General features: G+C 50.8%; 1 protein-coding gene across 2 annotated transcripts in view; it reads left to right on the forward strand.

Annotated features, from left to right (window-relative positions):
* The first annotated feature begins 871 nt into the window (after positions 1–871).
* Positions 872–13460, forward strand: part of Myo1b (myosin IB) — a 164423-nt gene continuing 151834 nt past the window's right edge. The window contains exon 1 of one of the 2 annotated variants that reach the window (XM_087902379.1): positions 872–1007. The gene's annotated coding sequence lies outside the window, so the exon portion shown is untranslated. The remainder of the gene's footprint in view (positions 1008–13460) is intronic. The other variant, XM_087902380.1, reaches the window with a different exon arrangement.

A 13460-nucleotide genomic window follows, 5' to 3' on the forward strand; every position in this document is an offset into this window, starting at 1 on the left:
TGGCATCTGATAAACCCCAGCGCCGGTGTGACAGAGTGACTATATAAGGGCTGAAAGCTTTGGTTCACCTTATTTTAGCGCCGGTTTCCAGATATAGGTCAGTGCATTTAAACCTGGCCCCATTTATGGCAATTTATTTCATTACAGGATAAAGCAGTTCGACTCATGAGTAATAATTACTGTGTCTGCAGTGCTTTTAACACCGCAGCAAGTAATCCTCACCTCACCCCGTGAGTAAGTTTGATGAACACCCTTCCCTCTTCCAGGACGAAGCCAGACCCAGGGTCATGTGGCTTGTCCTGAATCCCAGGGTGGCGAGGAGAAGCTGGGGGGGGGGGGGTGAGTGGGGAGGAGGGCCCTGATTCTCCAGATCTATTATGATCAAGTGACTGTCAGTCACCGCCCAGAACCCAACGCTATATTCAATATCTATGTGAACGGCAGAGACAATACAAGTGTCGCACCACACGCTGTTTGCTTTTTCAGCAAATTCGCGTTTTGTGATACTCTTTGGCACCCAAACTTTAACCTAGGAGAGGGGATAACACGGAGAGGAATGTTTTCTGTGCCGGTGTTCGAGGCCAAGCCTCTTGCAGCTGTAGGGCTCTGCATCTCTGGTCTGCTGTACGCAGATCTCGCAGAGACCAAGGTGAAGGGTCAGCGCGCGTCCCTGGGTGTCCCCAGCCTCTGGGTGCTCACCGGGGGGCGCTGTGCGGCCTGCGCCTTGGTGAGCCGCGGCCGGGGAACGAGGGGCGCGTCCGGGCGAGGTCGCCGCCCCCGCCGGGAGAGGGGAGTGGCCGCGCCGCCGCCGCGCCTGAAGCCAGCGCACTCGGAGCCGGGCCGGCGGACGCAGCGTAGGGACGCGGGGCGCGCGGTCGGCTGAGCGGCGCGGGACCCTCGGCGGCAGCTGTGGCACGAGCCCCGCATCGGATCGGAGCCGCGAACCTCAGGCGGCGGCCAGCGAGCAGCACGCGGAGGCGGAGCGGCAGAGCGGGCGCCCGGGCGAGGTATGCTGCGCTCGCCCGTGCCGGGTCCCTTCCCGCCCCGTGCCTTTGTGCGCGCGGCCCCGGGCTCAGCCGCAGCCGGCGATCGCGGGTCACCGGCTCCCGGGGCGCTCGTGTGGGACGCGGCAGCGCTCCAGCCTGAACCCACGCGCGCTCGAGGTCATCGAGGGCGATCGCTGCTCCGTGTACCTTCGGGGGGCGGCGGGAGCGGGGGCGGGGGCTTGGAAACTAAGTTGCTCTCTATATATGATAGCCGCTTCGTAACTATGGGCACCGGGGGACCCCGCTTTCTGCGGGCCCACCCGCACCCTCCCCTCCTCCATCCCTCTGACCCACTGGAGTTTCCTGGCCCCGGGTTCTGTGGAAGGACAGGCTGTGGCTTCCTGTGGAAGGGAGAAGCGGAGGTAGAACAAAGGGGCGTCCTGGGGAGTGGGATTCAGGTGCGGTGTGCCGGGGCCGTGGCGCACGGGGAGGGGCGCAGGACCCGGAGGGTCGCCCTGCGCGTGCAGCTGCGCTCCACTCCTTTGTTCCGCCACAGCGGAGGGGGCTGCCCCGGGTCCCGTTTCCTGCCCGGGATGGGATTGATTCACAGTCCCAGAGAGGCTTGGGGAAGGGGGCGGGGCTCGAATGGAAACCAGATTGGGAACGGGAGCCCTGGAGGGTGCTGGGCAGGGGTGGAGCGCTGGGGTGGGGGGTGGGGGGTGATGAGAGTGCGTTGGAGTTAATTACAAACACAACCTTCTGTCTAAAGGCCTGTGGAGTTTATTTGCGGTGCTTTGTTCATGCTACGGCCTAGCACTAATTGTTGCAACAAGTTCTGTTCTTCCTTAAAGTTGTAGGCAGATCTTGTTAGTTATAATGGATGGAGAACTTTTCTTTCTTTCCCTTTTTCTTTCTTTTTAAAAGATTTTAGAGTAAATCAGGAAGGATAATTGTGTGCTTGTGTATCTGTGGATTTCACTGTGGCTCAAATAGGCAGACCAAAACAAACAAATAAACAAAAAAACTTTTTTTTTTTTGGACACATGGTTTATTCCCTGGCTGACCTGAAACTCAGAGACCTGCCTGCCTTTACCTGAGTGTTGAGACTAAAGGTGTGCACCACCACACCCGGCTAGGGCGTGTGTAGAATCATTTTGACCAAATAGGTGTCTCCATTATCATACAGTATAGTATGCATGATACATTTCCAAAAATATTTGGGGCTTGGGAACCACCAGAAGATCAGACGTTGCTAAAGAAATGAATCAGGTGATATAATACTGAGTTGAGAATTCTTTTGTCATCAGTCCCAGAAAAAAACACCCCATACTCTTTTTGGGTTTGGTTTTTGAGGCTGGAGCCATGGTTTCAAGTGCTCTGTGCTTTCCCATTCCTTGTGGACCAACCGGAGTTAGAGACTATTTCTCTCGTTTTTTTTTTTTTAGGCGGAGTAGATTTGAATGTAGCGTTCAGGCCGTGGTGAAAGTGACCCAGTCCTAGATTACAATCGAGAATCTCAGAAGGATGGGGGCTGAGCTTGGGACTGGGAGTGAACCTTTGGCGGATTGAGTGCTTGGTGCTTTTGAACAGGGCATTCCAAGCCAAACCGAGGAGGAGCTGACATTTCCAGGCATTGATGGTTATACCTGTGGGATGCTGAGGGCAGAGACCCAAAGCCCACTGTAGTTTAGAAATGCTGGCGATAACCCAACAGCCTTTTGGCCGGAACCAGCGACTGCCTACGGGACAAGTTGAGGGGCCACCGTGAAACCACCGCCCGGGCCATTTGTCGTTAAGAGGGGTTGAAGCCGAAAGCCTTTTAGCCTTAGAAGGCGAATTGGGAGCTTGCTCTGGGGGGGGGGGGGGGAATGTTTTGTGCCCACTAAGTGGTAATGGGAAAGAGTTGTACAAGTTCCTGCTTGTCTTTGTGGAGGGGAAGTGTGGCCGGGTTTTCGGGCCAGGCCGTCAAGCCGTGAGTGGAACGTGTCCTCAAAAGCCTTCACTTGTGATGTGAAGTTGGAGTGGGACGGTGTCCAAGTGTCAAGTTTGTCGTCAAGACGGGTAACACACTGCCTGGCACTTTACAGAGGGACTCTCCTTTTTATTGCTGTCTCGTCATTCTAGACTTTTCATCCGTGTGCATTGTTTTGCTAAATGCAGTCCCTTTGGAGTCCCCCCCCCCCCAGGGCTCTTTGGTCCATACATTAAATGGAAAGCATGCGGGCCTTAGTGCTGCTGGAGACATGAGTGAGAGCCTCCTGAAATAGCTGGTCCTGGCCCGCGGCTGTCCCACTGGATGCACACTGGATTGTGTGATAAGTCTGGCAGCAGGCTGCGCCCCTTCTGGGATGAGTCATCACTTTGTCAAGCCTGGAGTTCAGGACTGGCTTTCCAGGATGCTGCACCGCTAAGCCGAGCAGTGGGGATGGCCTGACTTCATTGGGGGAGAGTGTGGGCTGGGGAAGAGCCTCCCAGCTTGTACTCTGCCTGCCTCCTTTTGGGTGAGGTTTGTCTCTCTTCTGTCTCTATTCTAATGTTTTCAGTAGCTAGGTAGGCATTTAGATTTTAATTGAACGGTCTAATGCTAATTATAGTTACCATTTAGTAGGTGTATTAAGTGCATGATTTTTACAGGCATCGTCCCTGTATTAATCTCTAAAATAACGTGGCCAAAGGTCTCAGTTATCCCAGGCTGGCCTAGAATTCACTCCGGAGCATGACTCCCACACCCAGGCTCACTTTACAGGTTATAACCCATCATGCCCGGTTAAAATTATTTTGGTTTTTGTTTTGAGGGTGGTCTTACTTTGCATCCCAGACTGTTTTAGGAATCACTATATAATCTCTGCTGGTTGTTAACTCATGGTCATCCTCCTGCTTCAGCCTCCTGCGTGCTGAGATCTTAGGTGTGAGCAAACCTGCCTGCTTGGTGCATTACATTGCCTCTTGCTCTGTTGGAGTGGTGCAGGTCTCTAGTCAGTGACAGAATTGAGGTTTGGGGGCTTGACTCTAGCTAAACACTGCATAATTGCTGGGTGTGGCCATATAATTGCTGTAGGCCATTAATCCCAGTAACCTGGGGGCAGAGGCGAGTTCAAGGCCATCCTGGACCTAATGAGTCTGAGGATCGCTCTGGCTATGAGAGAGAGAGAGAGAGAGAGAGAGAGAGAGAGAGAGAGAGAGACCCTGTCTGGAAAAAAAAAACAAACAACAACCAAACAAAATAATTATATGAATAATCATAATTGAACTATTTACCTGATTAGCTCGTTGCAAGATCCCAGGTCACTTTCCTGTGAAACAGGCTTGGAAGGCCCGATCAGGGACATTACTGTTTTTAAAATATCATTATTTGAAAAGTGTCTGTGACTGCTTAAAAAGATACCCCACCCCTCCAGAGTCTCACGTAGGCCAGGCTGGCTCAGAACTCATATGTAGCTGGGGATGACCCTGTTTCTTCTGCTTCCCTTTCCAGCGTGCTAGATTACAGGCTTGAACCAGCTCTCTTATGAGGCTGTGGAGGTCGAACTCAGGGCTTACAGCACTTTCCCAAGGGAACTGCTTCTCCAACTCATTACTGCTGGGTAGTCAAGGCTAGCCTGGAATTTGCCATTTTTATACCCCTTGAACACCGGGATTATAGGTGCCGCCACACCCTGTTTACATAAACAACTTTATAAGACAAACAGGGAAGCGACTTTATACAAAGTTAGGCCATCAGCATCTAAAAATAAGTTCTTAAAAACCATTTCAAGCCGGCAGCATCGAGGTTGACTTTATATAGGATCGTACAGTTCCGGTTTCTTGAACTCCGCGTTAGCCCTTTTTATCTGAAAGCCTTTACGAACACTGCACTTTGCTCCTCAGCTGAGACCCAGAAGGAATGTTGATGCCGAGAGGAAGTGGGACACCAGAATTGGAAACACGCGGAGCCGCAGGCTGAGGATTTTCCCAGCACATGTTTTTCCGCCCTGGCAGGAGCCTTTTAGAGAGGACATTTTTTTCCGCAGGGAAGTGTCAAGGGTCTTCCTTCCCTGGATCCTCTGAGATCATCCCTTCGCTGTGCTCTGTGGGAAACACACATTCCACACGATTTGTGTGCTTGGTCCTTCCCCACTGGGAAGTGAACTAGTTTAGAAGGGGAACAGAGGTGACCTGTGTCCTTGGGCTGGAGCAGAGAGACTGTGGGACCTTGGGACACAGTGGTCACCAGGGCAGGAGCAGGGTGGAGCTGTGTGTTGACACACGTGAATTATTTATGTCTCAGAACGTGCCTGGAAATATTAAAAGTAATCACATTCTTCCTCCCCCCCCTTACACACCCATACTGCATGCATGTATACATACGTATACGTAATTACTTCCTGAGATAAGCATGCCTTTAATCCCAGCACTTGGGAAGCAGAGACAGGAGAATCTCAGAGTGAGTTCCAGGACAGACTCCAAAGCTACAGAGAAACCCTGTCTCAAAACACAAAATAAAATGAAACAAACAAACAAACAAACAAAAGAATTTAGAGACTGTAAACTGTGCCTTTATTTGTTGAAGCATTTCAACCCAGGATACTACTGGGCTCTCTAGGGTCAATGGCATAGCAGTGACTTGGCCTTCTCATGTCCTTAACTTCTCCAAGACAGGCAACACACACGCTCTGCAGACCAACACTGGAGCAGTGCTGGGGGAGGGGGGGGAGAAAGGCGCTCAGCAAATTTCCCCTCCAGCTTTTGGTGGGCCTTGACCCAGCTGATGTGAGACCCTGTACTCCTTCCAAAAGCAATAAGGGCCACCCTTATTGTGCCTCCGAGGACAGTGTGGCAGAGTGGGCAGAGTGGGCATTGTTGAGATGAAGAAGATGTGCTGCCCAGACGGAAGCTGAAAACAAACAAGCTGGAGAGAGGGCGGAAATGCAACCCAGGTGCCAGCTCCATCCTTGACTTTCTTTCCTCCGACGTGAGAAGATCCGGCCCTGCACCCCGTGGTCCCCGCCTGGAGTATTCAGTTCCACTTTGTGTGGGAGGGGAGCGAACTGCACGTGGGCTCCCGGCGAGGGCTTAGCTTCGGCCTCCTTTATTCCCGGTGTTCCTGTGACATTCACCAGCACCTCAGGTGTGTTGTGTTTTGAAGGCTGCGGAGGGCAGGAAACGCCAAGTCCATTAAGGAGGGCTAGCTCTCTGTCTCGAGGGACCGTGCTAGAATATCTTGACAGGGAAAACTAATGAAGAAAGAGTCCATTCTGGGCTCCCACTTGGTGAGTCTTAGCCAGGCAGTCATGGCCGCAGGAACTGGACATAGCTGGAGATTATTGTCCACAGTCAAGAGTCAGAGGACCGCACCTGCCTGCCGATGCTCCCTGCTTTCTTTTTACGTGGTCCAGGCTCCCGGCCAGAGAGATGCTGCCCACAGACCCACCTCAATCACAGTAATCCCGAGACTTGCCCAGGGGCCCGTCTCCCTGGTAATTCTAGATTCTGTCAAGTTGCCTCTGACCGGCAACTTCCCTAATTATGCTGTGTTATGCTATGGGCTATTCATGATGTTCAGTAAGTGCTTGCTTTATTATTATTAGTAGTAGTAGTGCGTGTACGTACGCATTACATGGCTTAAGTTTTTTTTTTTCTTCCTCTTTTTTATGGGGTCCGGTGCCAAACTTAGATCACAGGATTTTGGGCGCAAGCACTTTTAAGGCTGAACTGTCTTCCTGGCCTTGGGCCACTTTCGAGGAGTGACTTTTAAGGATCTAGAGGCAGCGCCCACTTTGGAGAGAGACTTCTTCCACCTCCTCTACCTTGTCATCCGGCGTCTGGCTTCCTGTGTGTGCGTGGCTGGCCCGTAGCTGGAAAGAGGGGTTGGTTTCTCTCACTTCATCCTCCTTTTCTGAATTTTCTGCTTAGGCCTGACTCTTATCCCCAGGAGACATGGTTCTGAGAAGCCAGGCCCTGGCTGGGGATCTTTCTTGTCGGTTCCTCCAGCCCCCAACCTCATGTCTCCTTCTCCATGAGTTGGGTGCTGTGGAGGAGTGTGGGAGCTTGCCTGTATTGCTGTAGACACACGGAGCATAGGGTCAGCGGGTGTGAAATGTTGCGGGGGATGCTGACCTGTGAGAGGCCTTTGAGTGTAGTCGGGGAGAAGGGAGGCAGAAAAAATTGTATCTGTTTATTTATTTGGGTTTTTCAAGACAGCGTTTCTCTGCAGCTTTGGAGCCTGTCCTAGAACTAGCTCTGTAGACCAGGCTGGCCTCCAACTCACAGAAATCCACCTGCCTCTGCCTCTCGAGTGCTGGGATTAAAGACGTGCCACCACCGCCTGGCTTGGTAGAAGAATTTACAGTCTTCCAAGATAGGCAGTTTTAGAAATCGACTCCCACAGAGAAAACGGACGCTCTTCCTTTGCATACAGAATCTCTGAAAGATTGGGTGTCTGACATTTCTAGTAGTGTAGAATCACCTAACAGGGCACGGAAGCTGTGTCTTCAGGGGCTTTAGGTGCCTGACATGAAATATTATTCTATTTTAAGTTTTTTGTTTGTTTGTTTTTGTTTTTTTGAGACAGGGTTTCTTGTAGCTTTAGAGCCTTTTAGAACTCGCTCATGTAGACCAGGCTGGCCTCGAACTTTTTTTTTTTTTTTTAAGTTTTTAAACTTATTTCAAAAGAGAATCTGGGTGATTAGATTTTATCCTCCATGCTGGATGCCCATAGGCAGCCATCACAAAGATTGCCCAGTAATAGTAAATAGTAATAATATTTAATAGTAAATAGTAATAATAATCATATTTACTGAGTAAATGGCTCAGTAAGTAGTAAAGCTATCTGGGGCTAGAGGTGTAGGCTCTGCTGAGTTTAATCTGGGGTCACCCCAGTCTCTCTTTTAAATGAGATAGTCTGGTCCACTGTGTAGCCCAGGCTAGCCCTGAACTTGCGCTTTCTTTGACTGTCTCCGGAGTCCTGGGCTTGCCCAGATTGAGAATTCAGTATCTTTAGACAGCTTTTAGAAAACCCAATTGCAAACAATGGAAGAGACTATTAACTGTTGTTCTAATGTATATGTATCACAGACCTGTCCTTCCCTGATTTTAGGAAGGGTTCTCAAGCAGAGACCGCAACCCCCCCCACACTTACACAGAACACACACACAAATACCACACAAACACACATACCACTTACACAGGGACACACACAGATACTATACAAACACACACCACTTATACAGAGACACACACAGATATCATACAGACACACACACACATAGATACCATATAAACACACACACTACTTACACAGAGACACACACAGATACCATACAAACACACACACACCACTTACACAGAGATACACATACAGATGCCATACAAACACACACCACACATACCACTTACAGACACACAGATACCATACAAACACACCACACACACCACTTATACAGAGGCACACACAGATACCATACAAACACACACACACACACACACAGAGAGAGAGAGAGAGAGAGAGAGAGAGAGAGAGAAAACTGATTACAAGGTTCCTGCCGCCCCACTCAGAACTTCCAATGTCTAGCCTCTCCCTTCCCTCTCTCCCTTCCCTCTCTCCCTTCTCTCTCCCCCTTCCCTTGAGTTCTGTGCTGTTCGCCCCTGCAGAGCTGTTTGCAGTGTTCAGGTCAGAGGCTTGCTTGCCCCCTCGCTGACCATGTTTTCCCCCTCGAAAGTGCTTCAAAAGGATTGCCCGTGTTCATTCTCTTTAGAGCTAGAGCCGCTGCCTTGAGGGATAGCTTAACGTTCATAAACATGGGCGCTGTGCCAGTTTGCATTTGCAGCTTCGGTTCTCGGGCCTCACGTGGTCCTCACGTGGTTCCCGGTGCGTTTGAAGTTGGGGACCGTGCTTTCCAATGAGCACTGACGTGATGCGCAACGTAGGAAAACGTTCTCATTTGCCTGAGATCTCCAGGGTGCGGAGATGTGTTCGTCGCAGTGTGGGAGCCGCCACGTTGGGTCGGACTTAGGGCTTATATTTCTTTAGTGTTCCGTGACCTTTGGGGAAGGCGGTGCAGTGCACCCCTAGACACCAGTTTTACAAGGGCTGGGGTGTCTTGAACGTCTGTCGTCGAGTAGTTCCTTAAAAACGTCTCCGACTTTCTCACCTCCGTGCAGCGAGAACTGGGACGGGTGTGTTGATTTTGCATCCCAGTTTCCAGAAGGCTATCGTTGAAAGGATGCTGGGAGCCTCCAGGTCACGAGGATCGCGCCTTTACTGTCCACATCCAGACTCAGAAAGTGTGGCACTGATGGATCTCGACACTTGACCTCAAGCCTTTGATCGCTTGCTTCCGTGCTACAGCGATGGCTCGCTGTCCTCAGACCCATCTAATTCTGTGCCTAGCTTGGCTGCTTTTTGCTGAAAAGCGTTCTCACCACCCACTTCTCTGTCTTCTGCGACCCTTTATCCACCTAGTTTATTCCTGCATTCAGCCTGCTCTCTCCGTCCAAATCCTTAAGCCCTGATTCTGGTTTAGACATTTCAAAGCATTTGCCCAAAATAGGTTGTTCCACAAAAAAAGAAGCAGAGTGGGAAAAAAATAAAGCTCATAAATTATATAAAAAAGGGTTCCTTGGCTGGTGTTGGAACAGCTTCCTTTGAATTGCTTCGTTTGAAGTCCGTTTCCTTGCAGGAAGGACCTCCTGGCCTTTCTGGATGTGGGCAGTGAAGTCTGGAGAAGGAGCCGTGGCTGTCACACATCCTGACTGTTGGTGCCTCCCGGACCCTCTTGAGAAACCGTGTTTCTCTATAACTGCTGGTGTCTCTTCATTGTCCGTCTTTAGGTCCACAGCGCTCTGACTGTGCTGAGACTATGTGTCCTGCGTGGGCAGATAGGCTGAAAATAGCGCTGTGTGTCCGCCCAGAGAATGAGTGGTATCCACACCTTTTCCCGTACTTACTTACCAGCCAGTGTGGTGCGCACAGCTGTCCCATTGTGTCTCAGAGTGTAACCTGTGCGTGTGTTCTCCCGCATATAGCGAGGGCCCCACTGCCACCTGATGTGGGAGGTCCTTCTGACTGTGTGTTGCTTTTATTGGTTAATGAATAAAGAACTGCTTTGAACCTGTGGCAGGAAAGAACAGAACTAGGCGGGAAAAGCTTGGCTGTATGATAGGAGAAAGAGGGCGGAGTCTGAGAGACGCCGCCGTGACGAAACTTTGCCGGTAAGCCACTGTCACGTTGCAATATACAGATTAATGGAGATGGGTTAGATTAAGAGGTAGGAGTTAGCCAATAAGAAGCTAGAGCTAATGGGCCAAGCACTGATTTAAATAATATGGTTTCTGTGTGATTATTTCGGGTCTAAGCTAGCTGGACGGCTGGAAACCAGCAAGCAGCCTCTCTCCCTCCAACACCCACCTTCGCCCTGCCTTCAATTGTGTGTTTCAGGAATTGCATGTATTGAAGTAGAAGTTCAGGAGAATGAGCAGCTTCATATCCATGTCTTGCCGCCACAAACCTGATAGACCTCTCTGTTTATTTAGCTATTTTACACCCCCCCCACCCCATGAAGTTTACTATATGATTTATGTGTGAAAGTCTTTCCCGCGTTTTAGATTTTCCTGGGTGTTTGTGGCTCTCGTGGTCATTGTGATGGGGTTGTTTAGTGCCTCTCGTGGTATCGCTGTGTCTGGTACATCAAGAAGGGCTTGGGTCTGTGTTTGTTCATAGATGGCTCTTGGTGACTCCCCTGAACTTGCTGTGGGAACCTGACATCATCAGATGGCTTTCAATAGAGCAGGGATTTCAGCATGTACTTGAAAATGTCACATTTCATTTTAATTTACAAACCGTATACTTTCAGAAGTAAGGGAAGGCGGCTTTTAGTTTTCTCCATACATTATATAATATGTAGTACATTAACGAATATAATATTCATTGGTTTACTCATCAGGTGTTTGGATGCCTCCTACAGCGTCATTATAATAGTGAGTAGAGATGATGTCGCTTTCTTTCAGAGGAGAGCGAGAGATTTGGGTGTAGAGATGAGCAAGGATCGTCACTTTCCTCCTCTTCCTCTAGTCCAGACTGACAGGGAACCCAGGTTCCTTCATTTCTCCCTCCCCCCCAGTGCTGCCAGTGGCCGCTGCCACAGTCGGGCACCGGGCCATCTGTCCTTGTGAAAGCGGTCTGAAGGGGAAGGACAGATGGCAGGAGAGGGGTTTAGATTGGGGTGTGGAGGGGGCTGTTTGAGGACCAGTCTTCCTGAAGGGTGATTTAGCAGGAGAGAAGGAGCGGCATTGAATAACCCTGTAGACAGTGGAAGGGATGCCCGCTGGGGAGAGAGAGAGAGAGACAGAGACAGACAGAGACAGACAGAGACAGACAGAGACAGAGAGACAGAGAGTGCCCTTAGAGAGAGAGAAAGACAGAGTGCCCTTGGCAGGTAAGCTCACTGATCTCCCAGAGAACACACGTGGCACAGACTCCGGGACACACATACACAGAAATGAGAAGAAGTAAGTCAGGAAACCCAGCGAGAGTGCTGAGCCCCTAGGGGCGGTGTTCTGCACAGTGGGCTGAAGGGGTCTCTCACGAGTGGCTTGCCGGAAGCCGACAGTGAGGTGCTCGCTTTGAGTCAGGATGCTCTTCTCGCCGGATCTGCCCGGATAGGGAGAGGACTGCCTCTCTGTTGCTCCTAGACACCCCACGTCCAGGTTCCCTGCCACCAGTGCCTTTAGTTCAGGCAATCCCCCACGGCTTGCCTCATTGACTGTTTGACTTTATGATGGCGTGCGTGATAGTGAGATGCGTTCCTTGGAAACTGTACTCTGAATTTTGATTTTATTTTTCTTCCAGGCTAGCAATGCATAGCTTGCTGCTCTGTCCAGATGAAGGTCAGAACAGGAGCCAGGGCTCCCCTTAGCCACGTGGGCAGTAGGGTGGAGAATTACCCTACAGTGTCCTGCATTGAGATGCTGGGAACTTCTGGGGGCTGGGTCTCGTAAACGCATCTTCAGCTCAGGATATTTTGAGCTTCGGATGGTCTTATGGGGACAGAGCTCCGCCATCGTCAGTTGAACAATTGTACTGCCGCTGACGGCTGTTTCTGTTGGGCATCTGAGATCCCGTGAATTAGACGGCTTTGTTTGCAGGTCCGGTCTGCTCCTTCTGGGAGGGTCTGTGTCAGCAGACCCAAGGGCAGGATGGGTGGAGGGTGAAGGGTGGAGTCCCCCGAGGTCCTCACACTTTGTTCACCTGTAGTCCAGCTGTTTGGTCGCCAAGGCTTTGCACTTGGGGCAACCCTATCGGGAGCTTTCCATTGAGTTCAGGCTTCGTAAGGAAGTGAGAAGCAGTTTGGGGCATCGGCGCTGGTCAGGGCACCCGCTTTGAACCTTGGCTTTTGTATTTAATGTTGCTAGCTCATGTCTGTGGCTTCACTGTTGGGTCTATGTCTACCTGTTCCTTGTCTCCAGACTGTGACACAGAGTCTTGTCTGGGCTGTCGTAGGGATTGTGTGAGTTGTGTGTGCGTGCGCATGGGTACTGTCAGCCCAGAACAAGAACTGTATGTTAGTTCCTGTCGCTCCGTCCTCTGGAGAACGGATTCCTAAGGCTACTCCTCCTTCAGATATTCAGATCTGTTCGAATCCAAGGCGTGTGTACAAATTGCAAGCAGCACAGACTTCGATGTGTGTGTGCAAAGGAAGCCGGCAGAGGAAGAATTACGGACAGCGATTGTTAGGATAGTAGAACAGCGGCACTTTTATTGTTTGTTACCTTTTAGTGTGTTTTCCCTGACCACTGATAACGTCACACAACCACGGGAGAAGGGGAGGCAAAGCTCGCCTTTGCCCAAGTGCTGCCTGCTGAGGCACGGCCTAAGGATCGCGGGGCCTCCTGGCGCTGCAGCATCCGCGAGTGGAGCGCTTCCCCGTGGTGTGTAAGAGTTGCAGAAACTCAATGGTGTTCGGCTGTGCACAGGCAGCCTTGACAGAAAGCCTTTGACGTTAGCAGGTGGGCTGTGCGCTTTGGGAGCCCCTCTTTCTTAGAGAGTCATGTCTGGTGTCATTTTCCCTCTTGGTCCCTGTGTTCCCGCCAAGTTTCCCTACTCACCTGCCATTCCTTTGCTCTCTCCCATCCCTTTCCCCCTTGAGTGTCTCTCTTTGAATTCCCGGCTTTGTCTCTCGTTTGCTGTCACGCAGGAACGGTGCATCTGCCCAGAGAGCAAATTTGGTTTCCTATGCCACGGTCAAAATACTTTTCACCATCTATACCGTGGCCCTTTATTCAGTCACACCTAGAACCAGCGAGGGAGGTTATGAACTAATTAAGCGTAAGGTTCCAGTAGCAGCCGGTGTCTTGGTGTCTTTCCAGGTTGGTCTCTGAAAGGAGGAGCCAGGCTTGGGTTTCTCTCTGCCTATTTCCTTGGGGGTTCATCTGCATTGCCACCGTGGTGTCCGTATCAGAAAGTATGAACTTTTCCACACTGGTGGAGTAGAATTCTGG

The sequence above is a fragment of the Myodes glareolus genome, chromosome 27 (genome assembly GCF_982192425.1).
Source record: "Myodes glareolus chromosome 27, mMyoGla1.1, whole genome shotgun sequence".
NCBI classification, from domain to species: domain Eukaryota; kingdom Metazoa; phylum Chordata; class Mammalia; order Rodentia; family Cricetidae; genus Myodes; species Myodes glareolus.